We start from the raw sequence: 15103 nt of genomic DNA, 5'->3' as shown, positions 1-15103 counted from the left end.
TGTTTCATAATTAATTATCAAATTATGTAGTACCCACAACATCTCGCAAACTTTTCATTTAACGGCGCCATTTCATGCTTAAAAGCATGCGGTAACAAACTAAAAATTTTCGTGTTGGCGTTAATAAATAAAAAGAAAATTTATGTCCGTAGCTAATCGAGTTTCCTTTATGGGAGGAGAGTCCATTTCGTTTCGGAACGTATAATAAAGGTCGAAATCCGGAGGCCGTTTGTTTCTGTTCGTTTTGCAAACAACGTAACTGCATTAAGGCTTTCCAATGTTACCGGAAAATCATGTTAACGCGTCTCACGTTGCGACTAGATGTTACAGAAGCGATGCGTTGGGTCTATCTTTACGTATATAGTTCTGGTTCTATTTTGGTTGGCCGTAAAGAAGAAGTAAGGTCAATTGCTATTGGGACAGACGTAGATTTGTGGCTTGAATTATCGGTATGGCCAGCTAAAGGAGACGTTAAAATTCAAAAGATGTACAAGTTTATTTCAGGGACGACACTAAAACATGCTCCGCGTTTCAGCGCCAAAGAGATCCGGACGAAGTAAATTATGGCAGGTGTCGAGGACGTAAACCAAAAGCGGATAAAAAAAGTACATATCGATATCAACCATAGTGCACATGCGCTTCTATATTTAACGACTTCCTGTTAATGCTTGTTTTAATATCAAATATTTATTTATTTATTCGTCTCCCAGACTCACAAGAGTGCTTCCTTCCATGGAAAGAAGAAACATTTACCAGGATATACCCGTTATAACGTTTCTATTTTTATACGATTGTTTATAAATTAATCAGGATGAAACGTTGATAATTGGTGAACGTTGTGAGTGGAATATATTATCTATTGACAACTAAATATTTAATATCACGCTGAGTTCCAATGACACGGGCAATCCGTTGATATTAAATATTAATGCGTACTGTAATATTTAACAGCCATTTTCTCATTAAAGGCTTAATATAATTTAAAACTCCCATCATCCTTTGTAAAATCTATATAAAGTTAATCCTTAGTTTTCTTTGTGAAAAGTTGCATGTTTACTCAAAAGTTATTTATATTACTTATTATTATTTAGGTTAAGGTTTGTGAATTTGTAATCTTGAAATGAATGTCTGGTAATCACGTTGATAATTAGATATTGAACTTGTGATTAAATCTCCAACTTCTCGAAACGTTCAATTTATTCGATTTTATTATTGAAGTTGAGTGAGAGTTTATTAGAGAAGTCGAGAGTACACTTCTCTAAAGGTTCAATTTACTCGATTTTATTATTGAGCGACAGTAATTGCTAGTATTACATTTTAATAACATTTTCAAAAATGATAGATTTAAAAAGATTTCACCATATATAAGTTCTTGCATCTCAAATAATTCTATTTTGAATTACCACAAATTTATTCAATATCTGAGTTAACTAACAATGTTTCATACGGTTTTTGCCTTTCATTTTCGTTTTAATGGTGAAATTCTGAGGTTGTTACAAGTTGTCGATTCTTCCCAAGTTGTAACTAACATTTTTGCAACAATTGCAATATTACTGTTGAAGAAGGACAGAAGTAAAGAGGAATGGAACAAAGATTTGAGTTTAAGGAGAATTTATTAGGACACACCATTTTCGGAAACATCTAACCTGCTACATTTTAAGCAGGTTAAAAGATGAATTAAGATCATCTTTCAACTTATGTACTTCTCAAAGTCGAGACCCTTTCGAACATCAATACTGTGGTGGATTGTTGTATTCCCTAATTTGTTGTAAAATTTGGGTTCTTCTTTGAGGCGGCATCTATCAGCTTGCTTTTCAAAGCTACTCTATTACAAATAGCAATGAGATGGGGGTAATTCTCGTGGTGGGATAAAAAAGACTCCTTCTTGAAGATGAGGGCGGTTTTCTGGTCTTATGGATAATTCTGGTTACTAAAGCAAAAATTGAATACTTTTCTAATATAAGAGTAGGTAACATTCTACATTATGTTCAGTACTACATTATGATAACTCCACCACTAGAAAAGTCAAAGAAAGTCATTAATCTATTAAATGCAGTATCCGAAATATTAAAGTTATTTATTTGTTAAAAATGATATTGTCTATGTCTGCACAAAAATGTTCAAAGTTGCCAAAACCAATGTTAAGGAGAAAGACTTTTAATTGAAATTGTAATTAAAGTAGAACAACAGCATCTTGAGTGCACCATCACAAAGAGATTTGCTTGAACATTTTTTAAAAAGGAAACAAAACGTTTGCTTTAAACCTTGATAACTATCGTACCTCGTTATGCAGTGTTAACTAAAAATTCTTTAATGTAATTAGGAGCTTCAAAGCATAATTTTAATTACCAATAGCAGTGTTAGATCATTTCGGCATAAATTTTTATGCTTCATTATCTTGAGAGTCAAAGTGATTGACATTGAAATGACAGCATATTTGAATGTATTGGATAACACTATCAATCCACCAACTCCTGAAACTCATGAAAATCATTTGGGTAGAGAAGGAACTATCCTATTTGATGAGGATGATATACAGTTTCTGCAGCTTCTCCTTACTATGTTCTTCCAGTACGGCAGTGATTAGTCAATATGTGTCGAAATAAACTATAGATAGATTACGTGATTTGTCGCCATTAGACTTTCTCTATAGGGTTATTTAAAGTCTGTTGTATTTACCCCTCAACCCCAAGTACTTTAACACAGGATTATTGCATCCTGTCGTGAAATTCAAAGATATGATTTTAAGAATATTTAAATTGTAGAAGAACCACTATCTTAGAGTTAAAGAACCGCATGAAAATTGTACGCAGTGATTTGTCGTCTACTGCCCTAGGTAGTAGACATAGCTTGAATTGAATAATAGCTTGAATTGTTGATGAAATACTGATTTCAAATGTTTGTTGATATTTGTACCAGCTACTTTTAGAATTCTAGCATATATTGCGGCAAAGATTTAAAGGATTAGAACTATAAAGTGATGAACAAAATATGGTACCCTAAACCCAACCTAACCCAAATTTGTCAAGGAAATTGACGGTACTCGTTGGTATATCAACTGATTTGCATCTCTTAGTTTTCGTGGAGCAGCTATGGACACATTAGATAACAAAAAGGAACAACAAAAACAATACAGAAATAGCATCAAATTTTTTACCAAAAAAAAGATAAGAAATTGATTCACGACTACAGAATTGAATAAGAATTGGATAACGAGTGCAAAGACAACATAATTTTACGTTAGTTATTTACATTAATAAAGCCATGATGTTAACATCAAGTAATAAATCGGAAATAATGGCGTGTTTGAATAGAACAAAATATGCTCAATGAAAATGATTTTGTATATTATTATAAATATAGCTACTATAGACAGCTACATATTGTAAGTATATATAAAGCACCTCCATTTATACGCCATCTGCGGTTCATTGAGAATTTGCCATTGGTTTTTTGGCATTGGAAAACCAGAGAAATTATGGTAAAGATGGTCTTTAAAGCAATCTTACTTTAATTAGAATATCTTTTCAGGGTACTTCATGAATTACTAAATTTCTATACATGTAAGTTTCGATAAGATGGGGTTGGTTAACTACAAATACGTTTTTCCAAATAAAATTTTTAAAACATTTATGGGAAGTGAATAATGAGAAAGATCTTTCACCGACCCACGCACTGTAGGCGAGTAGTAAACCTACACAATGTAAAAGTCCCAACGATAGGTACACACCGGTTAACTAGGTTCGTAAATCACGGGCATTTTAAGACATTTACAGAGAAAGCTGAGTACATTTTGAGTAATTCCTTGTGTACACAGACTCTTACTAAGGTATGGCCACACCACGAGCCTTTTTCCGTCTCTCGTTACCATTTCGTGTGGAGCCTACGCGTTAAATGTCAGGAAATTGCCGGATTATGTTATAACGACCACGCTCTGAGTGCAAGCTTTACGTAATTAAACGGCACCGTGCGAAACTGTGAGTTTGTATTTGCTTTGTTAAGCTCCGTAGGCGTTTTTGGTATGAATTGCAGACGTTCCTCTCGAGGGTATTGCGAAACTTTATGAAATAATCGTATTTCATTACAAAATCAAAAAAAGCTTGGATATTTCCAATTTCAAAGCGTTTCGCTGATTCCACTGTACGGGAGATTTAATTTTCTGTATATACGGATTCTCTGGTTCTCCTCCCCTGTTTCTCTCAAAGGATTCGCACTGCACGCGAAATTTTATTTATGGAGGTCGTTTCTAACGAATCTCGCACCGGTAGGAATATCAGTTATGTCGGAGGGCCTATAAATAAGCCACGACTTAATTGAGTTATTGCAATTTTTAGCTGAGTTTTTAATTGGACGGTGTTACTCCGTTTATTCGGATGTATGCCTGATGGAGCACTTTTAAATTGAATTATGTCCGGGTTATGACTCTTTTGTGTCCTGGTCGTGTCATGTTTCGGTGATTAAAAAGTTCATTGAAATACGCACAGTAATGACATAAATTTGTTTTCATTTCTGTCGCAAAAACAACAATTCCAGTAATACATCGAATTGTGAAATCCGTTTCAAAACATCGTTCAAAAATAAAATAAAACAAGATCGCGTAATGAATCCACGCCAAAACAATTCACTTTTTCGCGTCGTTTCGGTTCTATTTTGGGTCTCGTTTCGAAAATAAACCCATCGTAATAAAACTCATGACAAATTCTCCAGAAATTAATCTACCCACTGTCTCCCACCTAATGATTTGTGACGCGAAATTAGCGCAAAAAGCGTTCGGTATAAATCACGGTCGGTCGCGGCGGCGTCGGCATCGTCTGAAGTCTTCGGGGAACGGAGGCAGACGTCCTCCGCGGCCGACGAGGCGTCTCCCGACGTTATTACGGAAAAGAAGTTATTTCTCCCCGGTTCCAAGAAGATGATGGATGCTCTAGGACTCAATTATAAAAGGGGACGTGTGCGCGTGCTGCTGCCGGTAGCCCAGAGTCGCCGTCGGGTGAATGATGAGAGGGCTTAGCCGTGAAATGAGCCGCGAAACGAATGTTGCGCAGACGTTACTCTTCTTGCAGTTGCCAGTACTGTTCCAAGATCGTTACTACGGCCCTAGAAATAGACGCATCCTATTCCTATTCACCTTGTTCCTTAAGTGGAAATTAATCACTTTACTGACTACATCTAAAACATCACTATGTTCCCGTATTTGTAATTTTGTTGTGTAACTTGAACATACAGGATTAAATTTGTTATTGAGGCAAAGGCCGATGTAATACTTTGAAATTCCGATGAGGACGTCGAATTCGTTGTCTGTCGTGTAAAAGTCAATCACGAAAAGGTCTCATTTGCATTTAAAAATTAGTGAAAACCAAAGCATCCGATCGTAGAATCCTTTCACGTCCTCGAGCTTTTGACGTTGTTACGTTGGAACGAAACAACGTTGTCGTCACTAACTCAATTGGTGCTGGCACACCCTCTATACAATTTGCCCTTCGTACCGTTACGGACACGTTTGGACAGGTTGTCGATAATACGATATCCGAAATACTTCGATAATCACAATTTTTCTATTCTTTCGAAAATTTACTTACAATATAAATTAACCTTTTGAAGATTAAATGGGGATCTTCCCTCGTAAATATAGAGCTTGGGGACCGCACGGTGGCCGCCCCTTCGTTAATGAAAACACAAACGGCCATAAATTACAATTAAAGTGGCCCCGGCTATTAGATATCTTAATTCGGCCATATGGTCGGTTCAACGTTCGTTAAAAAAAAATGAACGCTAAATTAGCGAGCGAAGGACTTCACGCGTGGAAGGGCCATTGTGCGGGTGAAGTACGGACCCTCTTCTCGGTGTCATCGTGCTGAGAAATTTATGGCCTCGCGACAAGAGCTACCAGATATAAGCTCAGTAAGCCGGTCGGCATATTTCACTCGTAGGGCCGATATAAAAGCGATCCTCCACGGGTGGGGGTAATTAATTTCGGGGCCAGTCGTTTACTGGATGACCTTTGGGATGTGTAAAAAAAAGTTGGGTATCATTCGGATTATTTATTCAACTGGTTAGGGAGGATTAAGAGGGGATTTAAGTTATCTTCATAAATTGTTACGATTTTTGTCAGTTTACCAGTTCATTTACTTTACAAATTTAGTAAGATAATTAAATGAAGTTAATGGTGGATAAAATTGTCGCCGGTTTACAGTTTAATTTCACGGTGATTACATGGTTATTCAAGACAGATTTGTAAATCAAGGTTTGGAATGTTCCAAACCAAGTCGCGTTCGTTTCTGAAATGTACGCGTCGGGTGTAATGTGAAAGATGGCACATCCGTCGCGGGTAGCAATTTGGTTCCTGGTATAACATTACTTTTATGATTTCCCATGAGATATTCCAGCTATACCATCCACGTCCCATGGCGATGTCATAACTACATCAATAAGGGATCGGACACAAGCAACTCGTATAATTAGAGTGCGTTCTCAATATAAACTAAAATTCTCTTAAAATTTAACGATAATGAAGAATTTCTCAATAAACAATACGGACCCACAGAAAACATTTACGAGGAAAATAAACACGTTATTTTGGAGGCTAACTACTGCGTAGTCCGCTTTATGATTGCGGCCGGCCATACTAAACCATAAAAATGATACATAACGGTACGTAAACCCAGCTCTACGAAAATTTACGCCAGCGCTTTTTCGAGTTTTATGGATATCCATAGCCGAGGAAACAATTTACACTCGTCGATTAAATCATTTTTACTTTCTAGCATATACGAAGTTTATATTGAGAAATTACTCAAAAATTTATGATCACTTTTATTTAAAAAAAAGTTATTAAGAAGAATTTATATCAAGATCACTTTACTTATTAAACTATATGTATATGTTGCTATATGTTGCATAAAGTAATAAAGATTTATTAGTAATAATCTTAATCCAATCAAGATTGTCATTAATAACAGACCTTACCTTCTTGGATAAATTAACCCCTATAGCTATATGTAGTTATAACGTGAACCACTTCTCTGGAATTAATCGATTCCACATCTCATGATTTATTGCGATTGATGACCACAACACCGACAACTCATCAATAATAGTAACAGGAAACGATTATTCGCCACGATCGGGCGAACCGGACAAAGAGGGCGACTTTTTCTCGAAACCCTTTACATTGGAAACGTATCAATTACCCGGAATCCTCCGAGATAGCCCCCGATTTAACGGGGAGGAAACCCCCCTATAGCCTAGAGCTGGCGGTGGAAGTTAACCTGTACTATAAACTACCCTAATACCTATAGATACCGCTGGTAGAGGCATTGTGATATAGAGTGGCGTTACGCGGAGCAATCGCATTGTTCACCATTTGCATTCGAAGCGGCTGCAATGGTGGCTGGTATCGTCTCGTATGAAATACGAAACGTGTTTTTTCACATCTTGGAGATATGCGGGACTGTCCAGAGCCGGCCAGAAAAGCTGATAGATACGAGTTGCTACCTGCTTCTCGCATACTTATGACGTTCGGATTATATCTACAATTCTAATAGGCGAATTGTATGAGTTCGCTTTGCATACAACGTTCGTTTTGCAACGCCACTTTAGCCGCTTACCGTATTAGAGAGACGTGGTTTGCTGATGCCGCACGGCGGTGTTTGCCGAATTTACGTGAACATTTGCGTGATGTATGCGCATGTTTGATTGGATTCGAATTTGTTGCAATGTAATTGAATTGGAGATTGAATTCATGATGTAGGTAAAAGTTTTTTATTGAAGTTTACATATTACACTAAAAGCTTAAAACAAACAGATAAAATCGTATTCAATGCGTATTTTCAGAAAACTGGTTGTTTGTCTGAACGACTAACATAGTCTTCTCTGAGACGTCCATTGTCACCGCGTCTCCTCAAGACCAATTCTAGAAAGTAACGATCCCATTTTGGCCCTTTTCCAGGATCCTCTCCAACGACCATTATTTATCTTGTTCGCTTCGAGGGCTCCCGCTTTGATCCGCGGAATGCAGATGGTTGTCGTTATACAGGCTGTTCTGTTCGCGGGTAATTTACCCTCGGCACGTGTTAATCACGGGCGCTGACGTGTACCTTCCTCTAAAGTCCGAAAGGGCGACGTCTTGCTCCTCCTACAAAATCTTATTGCTTTTCTTTAAATACCATCAGTTAACACACTTGTCGTATGTTTATTAAAAGCTAAAATAAAGTAAAACTTCGATATAACGGAATAATACGGGGAAGGGAGTGTCCGTTATAACCATAAGTCCGTTATATAAAAAAATTTTAATTTCCACTTTAAACTGAGTAAATAATCTTCACGCAAATTCGAACAGCTATCCACACCGTTGGGTTCTTTATTAATTAACTCTACTTTTAGCCCAATAAAAATATACAACAATTTAAGGCTGAATAACAATGAAAACTAGAATTAACATTAGACCTAGAACTAGAAACATTTTGGTTTAACCGTCTTAACCCTTTGTGTCCCAAGAAGTCAAAAATTTTGAAACTTTGTGACAAAATTATATCTAAAGTTATATCTAAATTTGAGATCAGGTAATCATGATCTCCTCTTTTCATTCGTAAACTAAGGTTTTTGCAATTTTCAGTTTTTCCAGTTTCCAATTTCTTTATGTATCCTTATCTGCTAAGCACAAGAGCTTATAAACCCAATTGTTTTACACTTGACCTCCCTTTGAAGATTATCATGGGTTCATCCACAGCCAACTGGCTAGTGACATGATAATACCTGGAGAGCTGACGGTTAAGTGTTTTAAAATTTGGACAGATCTTGTATAGTTCTTATTATCCGTATTGTTTATAGGAATAATGCTGTTATCGTTGACATGCAGATATGATACAATCTCCTGAAACTTGTTACGGGACATTGTTCGTACGACAAGTGGTACACCCAAGTCTTCAGCATTACTCCAGAAGAGTTCATAGCTTGGCAAACTGTGATAACCCATTAAGAAATTTTTGCCAATAAAACACAGCAGAAGAAGAGTTCTTCTTTCAAGTATAGCGTTTTATTCCTTTGGGTGACGTTCAAATTACTTTGAAAGGTAATCTCTTTCACACAGTTACTCATCAGTGTTAGAAAATAATCTGTAGGATTATTGCAAGTTGCAAAAGTATCACCAATTATTCCCTCTGGATAATCGTATCCTGGAATTTCAGTCTGCTTTTCCCGTTTTCTCCGTTTTCTATCAATTTCTGCCTTGTTCTTTTTCTCGGGCCCTTTCCCACAAATTTCTACTACATCAGTGTCACTTTCCTCATTTTGATTAGTTAGTTGTTCTACTTCTTCATCTTCCAGCATAGGTACCTCACTAGCACTAGTAATAACAATGTCATTTACTTCATCTTCTATGTCTGTCTGTTCAGAATTATCCAATGGGAGATTTTCAACACAAACTTTTTCAGCCTCAACCAAAAATTCTTCATCACACAAAACTTTGTTCAAATACCAAAACGTATTCGCTTGGCTCATGTTTACATCAATCTCAATATTGTACGTGTTATTATCCTGGCGGTACTTTTACGTACAAATACAAAATGTGTATAGACACATGGAATAGAGCAACTTAAGGAAAATGTAAAAAAAAGTATAATATAATGTGATGTAAAGTTAATACTAAAATAAACAATTTTAAAACAATACAATTACGTAAATCCAAATTTTCCATACAGGTTTATTAGATTTGCATGTATACATTTTGCTACTGTTTACGTGACCCTTCCCCTTTATTGCGGTACGTTTACTAACAGCGTTCGATGTAAGTACAGCAACCCTGGCTTTCAGCCAACATACACGCAGCACTCACCTAATGAATCATAGAGTCTGATCCTGAACATACCGCGTATAATTTGCTTGGAAAATTAATAGTAAACATTTTGGGCGTTTGAACTTTGTGGCATTAATACGTTACGGTTACGGGGTGCGGAGTAAATTTATCCGCGCGTTCTCGAGTGTACCGGAGGCGAAATAAACCAGCGATAGAGAGAGAGAAGTAGTAGAGACGGTTTCTGCACAAAGCGGCCCCCAGGCCGTAAAACTCTTTCAACGCTGCGTACGACATCGACGATTTCCATAAAATATTTAGCGGTCTTTGAAGTGCCGGTAGGAGGAGCCTGGCAACTATGGGAACTACAGATTCCAGCCAAAAGTCTCCGTACGAGTTACTTTATGTTACGGTTATCAAAAGAAATGGTTCTATTCCTAGTGGTACGTGCAACGACGCTCATATTTTTATTACACCGCGTTGGCGTCGGTTTTCAGTGAGAATGCAACCGCACATTTGCATATTTAATAATGAGGCGGTGGGCAATAAATGTTTACGAGCGGCGAGCGCGTACTTCCGGCTACCGCAACTCCCTTATTAGACGAAATAATTTAAATCCACGCTCTAGTAAAGTTTACAGCATCAAGGAATCGCCTCTTAGAGACCTCGTCGTCACCCGACTTCCATAACGACACAAGACGAAAACGTGTTTACGAGGTAAATTATATCACAATATGAATGCCAAACTGCTATCGGCGTTGGCTCCCACCAGAGCATCATAAAACGCTCCTTTATATCAACATCAAAGTTAATCTAAGGATGTAAAGTAAACTAAATTAAGTTAATGAAATTAGTTTTGAAGTTGATTTATTAATTTATTCACTCATTTATCTAAAGTGAAACATTGTTAATTGAAACAATTTATCACGATATAGGATTCTATTACACAGATACATCCAATGGGATTATTTTGACACTACGTGTTTAATTACCGGTTTGGTAGCGTTGTTTCAGACCCTAATTCTCCGTTTACAAACGCTGTTATTGACTTTCTCAGTGGTTGTCGCCAAACGGGACGAGATTGGTATCACGACAGAAGCCTGAATTAGCAATTTAGCTTAATTGAGACTTGTACTAGTCGCCGGGCCGTCATCTTGTGGTTAAGGTGCCTAAACTCAAATATTTACTTGGGATTTCTTGGGTACTAAACATGAGCTTAGAATCTACTCAAATTACATTTCGTGGCAATTTAATTAATTGAAGCTGCGTGTACTGTAACAATGTATTTTTATCAGAAAGGTTTGATGGTGTGAAGACATCTCTTGTTTTTCGGAGGTGGTTTTGTGTTTTACTTTGCTAATTTGAGGCTTTAAGAAGCTGTGAATTATTTACGACTAAATCCGACGGTAGCCATTAGCACCTAGCGTCGAAAAAGAAAGCTGGCGTTAATGGAAATTAAAAATTTATTCACCTGAAAGGTCTCTGATGAACGCCGAATTCAATCGACTGCTTGGAGACGCAGTGTTAAATCGGTTTTAAGTTGAGGTCAATTTATTATTTCTATTAAATTAATTGTAACGATGATGTTCTTTTAATATAAAAAAGTTCAATCTCTGCGAATTACATCAAACTCTAGCCGAGATCAGTGGATGAACGGGAGCTTTCGTAATTTCTTCGCGTCATTTATTAGAGCTTCCGTGGATCGTAAAGTCTGACGACTGTAGGCTAGTTCGATCCGGCGATATTGAAACACATAAAGAGGACCTCGGGTCAAAAGGACGGTTTACACTCGAATTGCTATTTATTACCGGCCGAGCACGGCCCACTTCGTCGATATTAGAAATTTATCTCTGCGATAAGTTTCCGGTGGAAGGCCAATTTAATGGACGTATACTGATAATTCCTCCTAGAGCAACCGGATGTTGGATATAACCACGATTCTTCCATTTGGTTAGGATTAATTAGAATTTCAAACTTATTTAATTTTAACAAGGTCAATATTGTGAAATGATGAGATTAATCTATTGGGGATAGGTGAAATTTGTCGTCATTTATAGACATAAAAGCAAAGTGATGGTATCGTTGGTAGAGGTCGCTTTCAAATCGATTATTTGCCCTTATAATTAATTTATGTCCCCACTCTTGAACATAAGCGGATCACACCTACTTAGTGACGGTAGCGTCGGGTTCTGATTAACCAAGGCAATGAAAACTGATGGTCGTCTCCGCCCCTCATCTCATTTTAGTATATTGAGGCCAACCCAAATTCTTACCTGACGTTTGATGAGTCACGAAACATAAATAAATTGACTAAAATAAATGCATTGATACAAGTTGTGTATCAATTAGATCTGTGCAAAGATCGTAATCATACGATAAACTGCAAATCCCAATGGACACGATATTCGCAACTTCATGAGACAGAGTTACCTCTGATATATCGCACCAGATCGACGCAACGGATGGCTATTTTGCACATGACGTCTATTTACATAAATTTCGACCGGGTTCAGAGATAACGACCGGGAATGTAAAACGTCACGGTGCATTATCGGACTCTGTAACGCATGTACAAGCTTTCCTGAAACCCGGCGTCGATGGAAACGTCAATAATGTGTGTAGCCCCGAACGCAAATGTATGGAACCCGCACCAACTAATCTGACCTTAACTTCCACACACCTGATCTGGATTTCTGAACCATTTCTATTGGGATACTCCAGTTGTTTAACATAACCGAATCCTTTATACCTATTGAGTCACGGGGACCATGCGTTTATATATCGCATGCGTATATCGAAACCGTGCTCAATAATAGATAATGTTAATGGGACTGGTAGTAGCTGCGCTTCGCCTAGGGAATTAAGTCATTGGGCCGTTGTGAGTAGGCCGGGCTCTGGCGACTGTTTGTAGAACTATTGGATATGGAGATCCGGCTAGCCTTCGTAATTGTGCTTCTGCCCGATCGAACCGGTTGTGTACTTAATTAATTAATCGTTGCTGTGACCTAATGGGTTTATGGATCTCAAACATCGAAACAGGATTTACAAACACCGTTTCTTAACGATTTAATCCGTTCGTATATTCATCGGGGGTATTGAACACTCTTAACGCTTGAGGCGGTTTATATACGATATATCATTTAGAAATCGGTTGGAAATGATTCCAAATAGTTCTTAAATACATCATTAACTCATTAAATGAGCTACAAACATTACATACACTGAATTCAGTTGTCAGTCAGTTTATGTCATGACAAAAATTAATAAGCTCTAAAATAATTCTCTTCAATAACAACTTCAATTCACAACATTAACAAAGTTACAACCCAAGCCAACCCAATTTTTTTGCCAGTTGCAATCCATCTTTTATTACATCTTGCCTTTAGGCACAATGGTTTTCTTCATTATTATTAAATGCTGTGGGAGTCTTAAGAACAACTTCCAGTATTTCGTCTGCGTTTAAAGCTTCCAATCCTATCATCTAATCCAACTTCACCAATTGAGTGTGCTATTGTAATAATGTTGGGAAATTTGGTTGAATTAAGAATGATGGAATGGTTGTATTAAATCACCTTCAGAACGCACTGAATGTTGTAGGTTTTAAATCATTCAACGGTAATCCAACGTACTTGATATAACCCAAATTGCTTTCGCAAATCAATGACAGTTAGTGTTTAGGTGTTTTATAACAGCATGACGGGGAGCATTGTCGAGAATCAAAAGAACATTAAATTTGAGATCTTTCAAATTCACATATCATTCAGGAACGAAACATCACACCTAGGGTATCTTATTTGTCATCCAATTAACAGGTTGTCCACTGGTATCTATACTCTTCCTTAGACTTGGTTTTAGGACTCGATCCACTATCAGCTTTTTGTTCCAAAGGAATGGTTTTTTTATCTTCACGTTTATCTTCACTAATCTTTGCTAGTTCCTGGAGAAATGTTTTTGCCGCCATTTCATCTGCCGATGCAGTTTTACCTTTCATTTTTATATTATGATCAACTTGTATTGCAGAAAATTGTGTGTCGTTGTTTGGTTAATTGAGTGATAAACTGCTAGCTTTTTGTCTTCAATCTTTCTATTAGGACGTAGTGCTGTTTGCATGTTGGCATTTCTATCTATTTGCACTATTTTTTGTGTCATATCTCCCATACATATTGGAACTATTAGAACTATTTCCATTTTTTACTTTACTTTATTCCTTGTATGTATACAAGGAATACTTGTATATAGATGATTCTTTTGATGACATCTTTTCTTACTTTTGTGCCCGAACATAGGAACTTCTTAATTGCAGCTTCATTTCTTTTGATTTTGTTATCATAATGCAATGGCAGTCTTATGTAGACCAAAATTTTTGGCATTTACCATATGCCAAAGTGTGAACGATATCAAGGTCCAAATAGTAAAGTAAGTATTGATTATTTTCTTAAAACTGAATTGGCATACCTTTATATCGCTAAACATTATCTCTGATATTTTTTAATATTATTACACATTTTCTTACTGAATGAAATCCTCCTCGTCACTGGTCTTTTTCATTATTGCCTGCGGCATCATTCTACGTTGTTTTTGGGATCTCTTTACACCGAACTAAACCCTTGTACCTATAGCTTCATGAATCATGAATGACTTGGAGGTTTCATAGGTTTTTTATATCTGATATAATTTAAAAGTTGCTTGGAGTCTTCGTTTTCAGTTAATAGATTTGTTAGACTTAGTTAATAATTCATGAAGTTCGAAGTACATTTTCCTCGCTGTTCTCTTCATCCGATATTACATCTACACGTTAAAAAAAAAATTGCACATGTACATTGTCATCTTCATCATCATCATCTAAAAATGTAGTCTCGTAGTCTCATTTCTAAGTAGTATTCTTCATTGAATAAATAGAGAATGGAAAGGATAAAGTTCAGGAGAGCGCCCAACTTCCTCAACTACTTACTAACTTCCTCAAAGCGATTTTCTAAAGCGTGTTGGGTTTACGGCGCAAAGTGCTAGCTTGCCTATTGCAAAATGTAATCTAATTAACTCAGCAATTCGTGATTTCTGAAAAGTTAACCACAACATTATACATAACTGGAAGATTGCACACAAATAATGAACAAGTACTCATTATGCACCCGATTTCTATATTAATGGGTTCGCCAATCATCAAAATTATATTTACTGGATGATAGAAAATCCAAATCAATTTAGTTAAAACAAATTCTATTACCAAAATTGCTTTATTTGAAGATACATATTGACAAAGAACTGTATTCATTACGTCCTACCAAGATAAACGTTTCGGTTGGATTACAAAGT

At 36.7% G+C, this 15103-nt stretch overlaps 1 protein-coding gene across 1 annotated transcript in view; it reads left to right on the top strand.

Moving 5' to 3' along the window:
- The window catches only part of LOC111423796 (putative Hedgehog signaling attenuator pxb), a 159884-nt gene that overhangs the window by 53543 nt on the left and 91238 nt on the right, over positions 1 to 15103 (top strand). The window lies entirely within an intron of this gene.

Source organism: Onthophagus taurus, chromosome 7, assembly GCF_036711975.1.
Source record: "Onthophagus taurus isolate NC chromosome 7, IU_Otau_3.0, whole genome shotgun sequence".
NCBI lineage: Eukaryota > Metazoa > Arthropoda > Insecta > Coleoptera > Scarabaeidae > Onthophagus > Onthophagus taurus.
This window is presented reverse-complemented; position numbering and strand designations above follow the sequence as displayed.